Source organism: Lolium rigidum, chromosome 1 (genome assembly GCF_022539505.1).
Source record: "Lolium rigidum isolate FL_2022 chromosome 1, APGP_CSIRO_Lrig_0.1, whole genome shotgun sequence".
Classification (NCBI taxonomy): Eukaryota; Viridiplantae; Streptophyta; class Magnoliopsida; order Poales; family Poaceae; genus Lolium; species Lolium rigidum.
Genome location: NC_061508.1, coordinates 358104653 through 358108630, shown reverse-complemented (window position 1 = coordinate 358108630; position 3978 = coordinate 358104653). Strand labels below are relative to the sequence as shown.

Genomic DNA, 3978 nt, shown 5'->3' with positions numbered 1-3978 from the left:
AGGATAGAAGCGGGAGCCGCGGCGGAGCGGGAGAGGCGGCGGACGCTTGAGGTGAGTTGGACTGAACCTGGGGTGGGGTGAAGTGAATAGTCCCACATCGCTAGTTGGCTGCGATTCGCACCGATATATAAACGTCCTTCTCGGCGAGGGTATCACCAAGTAGAATAGGGATAGAGTAGTGTAGGTGCGTATAGGGTTAGGGTTAGGGCGCGGGTAGGGGGGGGAGCTATGCACCGGGGGCGCGGGAATAGGGGGGACCTATGCCCCAGGCGACGGTGGGGGCAGGGGTAGGGGGGAGGGTATACCCCAGGCGACAGTGGGGGCAGGGGTAGGGGGAGGGTATGCCCGGCGGGACGGCCGGGGTCGGGGTAGGGGGGAGGAGGCTATGCGAGCCTCGACACAGGGGGGGCGGCTACAGGGGGGAGCTATGCCTCTCAGAACTATGGCCCTAAAGGGGGGTTTGGGGGGTTCAAATTCATTATTACTTACTTTCCAGGTAATGTAAATATGTAAAATAATTCTTCTACTTGTTATGAAATCCTTTTTTTTCCTCTGAGAAATTGCTTTTCCCACGTTTGAAAAGAAAATCCAGAGAAAAGTGCATTTGTGTGTTCAACAATGACAATGCTTTGTGGTCAACAATAGTTGTGAGAAAATATGTAAAATAATTCTTCTACTAGCTCAGGTCTCATCATGACTATGTTATTTGACCAGATTATTTCATAATGTCTTGATGTTATATATGGCTTCAACAGTAGTAGGATTTTTTGTAAAAATGTGAGCAGCAAATACTCTTCTAGAACTTGGTTTTGCATTTTTGTAGCTCCTGATGAAATTAGCGTTAGAAGAAAATCCATTGACAGTAAAGAACATTAATTAGAGCAGCAAGAAAATGTGAGAAAGGTTCTGGTGAGCACTGCAAGTTCTCTTGACCCAATTTGTTTTGAGACCAGCAGCGCCATGCCGGTTCTGTGTTGATGTTCATATTATATATGCTGGTTTTGCGCCTCTCAGAACTTCTTTCCAGTAAATAAAATATATATTCTTCTCCCCGTATGAAATCCCTTTTTTTTCGTTCTTCGGACAGGCATGCAAATTACTTTCCCCGTACCGTTTTAATCGACGCACAGTGGAGCCTACCAGAGCATATGCGTATGTGATGGCTGGCGTCGATTAAATAGGAACCGAGGTAGTAGTTTGAAAGGAAAATCCAGAAAAAAAATGCTTTGTTCCTGTGGAACATGTGCGAAGAAAACTACGAAGGGTCAAAGGTGTAGATGAGATGTTATACCATTCCTGTTCTTGTTAATGATCGGGATATGTATATACTAGCAAACTTTATTTCTGATGGTACATCTACTAGCTCAGGACTTTTGCAATATAACTTTCTAGAATAAACTTCATGGCTATGTTTGTTGACCAGATTATTTTATATTCTTTTATGTTATTATATGGCTTCAACATTAGTAAAAATACGGCCATGAATCAAAATAGTCATTCTACTACTTGGTTTTGCATTTTAGTAGATGGTCTTGATGAAATTAGTGTTATAAGAAAATCCATAGACAACGAAGAACATTGGACTAGAAAGAAAAGGTCTTAAAGGTTCTTGTGAGCACTACAAGTTCTCAGGAGTCAATTCGTTCCGGGACCAGGAGTGCCATGTTGGTTTTGTGTGGATGTTTGTATTATGACGATTTTGCATGTCTTTGAGCACTACATAGTACACAAGCATGAAATACTTGTAGTATACCAGAAAGAGAACACTTAAAATTAAAATAATTCGGTTCTTCACATACGAAATCCATCGTTTTTTTCCTCATATTTGGTTAGAGCACAAGATACAGTGTGTTATATGTAATGTTGATAAACTGTTCTTGTGTTGGGTTTGTTGGAGTATGTGATAAGAAACCTAAGAAAGGATAAGAAAAGATATTATCTTGTTTCTTCTAGCTGATGTAGACTTTTTTTTTATATATATTCTAGCTGATGCAGACCTTGTTTCTAACAAGAAACTTCATGGCTATGTGCCTTATTCCTTCATGTCCTATTTAGGCTTAACGTTAGTAGGTACAGTAGTATACCCTGATCCGTTGGTGGTTTGGGTATTGCACGTTAATTTTTGTAATGTTTCCAGATGTGAGATTTACTGATATTTATTACCACTAATGTTAAACTATGAACTCCATGAAAATAATTGTTCTCTGATGGAATAAATGACATAAATTTGTAAGGTTTCTTAATATTGGTGAGATTCCTTTCTTCTTGGTAAAAGTACGAGCTCATCAATGGTTATGCTGCATTAGTTGGTGACTTGGTGTTGACATTGAACATTCATAGTCCTCTAGAATAATTTTAGGACATTAGAGCAACCATAGCAATGCCATAAATTTGGGTATTTAGAACATATTTACAGCCTACTCTAAATTGTGTTACACAGCTTTACAGGCCTTGCACGTCTGCAGAGCATGTGCAAAGTCAGACGCTCTACAATCGGGTCTCTATTTTTTCTGCATTTCTCATTTCGCTGAATGACTTGTGGGTGCTGGGGTCGGTAAGGATGGACGGCTCAAGAGGTGTGTTCGGCGGTGACAGAGCGGAGGCGTCACACCACATGGTGGCGCTGATTTCTTCTTGCTCAAGATGGAGGTGAGTGCCTTCACGCGCGGTAGCAGTGGGCAGAGAAGCGACAGATTTGCCAGACGCAGCCTCGCCCTTCCCATTGTCTTCTGCACTAAAGCCGACGTGAAGGCTGTGGCTGCGGTTGGCCAGCGTCGTGATGGCAGCAGCCGCCAGGGGTACCTTCTAGTGTTGAGAATGTGACCCTAGGACCTCTAGGCCATTGTAGAAGCAAAGTTTGCTCCACCAAAACTTGTTAACAAACAATTTGATGCCAAATTATGCTTGCCCGATAATGAAATGTGCATTACCTGAATAAAACTAGAGATGTGAGGTACAAAATTATCAACCTATGTATATTACAGCAGTGCTAAATGCTCCCTATTTCGTTGATCTGACATAAGATTATGTACTTGTCCAGTGTGATTTCCAGATTAAAGGAAGGGCTGCAGAAGCAGGAGTCAATTCTATGGTAACCTGGACAGTAATGTGCTTATATCTTTTTCATGGATAGAATGCGAAAAATTGACTCTTTGATCACCATATAGGTAAGGGTTTTCAGCTTTGAGTTTGAGTTTGAGTATGCAGCAGCTATTTGAGTTTAAGTAGTTTGGCTAGATGGAACACTGAGTTTACGTTGTTGTAACTATTTGAGTTTCAGTATACAGTTTTGCTGAAAGGCAAGCGACCAAGTACATGACTGTTGCTCGGATGGCTGCACCCAATTGGTTCATCTCCGTTAGCGCAGCCCCTTTTAGAGGTGAGGTACTCATCTTTAGATCGGAGAACTGGCAAAATACCAAATACATCAGAGCAGTTCATTAATCATTGAAAAGTAACAATAAAAATGTTGTGTTTTCAAGAAATAATAAAGTGATCTGTGTTTTGAGTCTAAGAAGCAAAGTTAAATGTGTATAATTTCCATTTACTGCAATTTGAATGTTTACCCTTATGTTCATTCGAAAATTATGGCACGGTTTAATCTTTCATGGTTCTGCTAGCTTACTTACATAAATGTATTTTTCTTATATGAACATATGATGCATGGTTAGCTTAGTTGGCAATTCATAACTACAGCTATGTTTGGCAAACAAGGTTATATTGAAGCTTGGACATACCAGAGAATCAGAGAACCAAGCCGATGGGATGTATGTACCAGGAAATCAAAGAATCAGCCTACAAGCATCTATTTTGTCCACGGCGATCACCGCACCGGGAATGTAAAATATAAACCATCTATCTACCACTGCCACAAGTATCTATGTTTGCTTCATGGAAAAACACTTAGTTAATTTAAATCACTGTTATCCTACTGTAATATCGACAATCGCTCTATAATTTTAAGTACCCTTTTGGTTT

The 3978-nt window shown here is 40.8% G+C and overlaps 1 long non-coding RNA gene across 2 annotated transcripts; it reads left to right on the top strand.

Annotated features, from left to right (window-relative positions):
* On the top strand, positions 1 to 3978 carry LOC124702612. Of its 2 annotated transcripts, XR_007002557.1 has the most exons (3): positions 1 to 51; positions 3041 to 3167; positions 3281 to 3978. It is a non-coding gene; the product is annotated as an uncharacterized LOC124702612 (long non-coding RNA). The 2 variants fall into 2 exon arrangements; XR_007002555.1 differs by lacking the exon at positions 1 to 51 and having other exon boundaries at positions 1330 to 3167.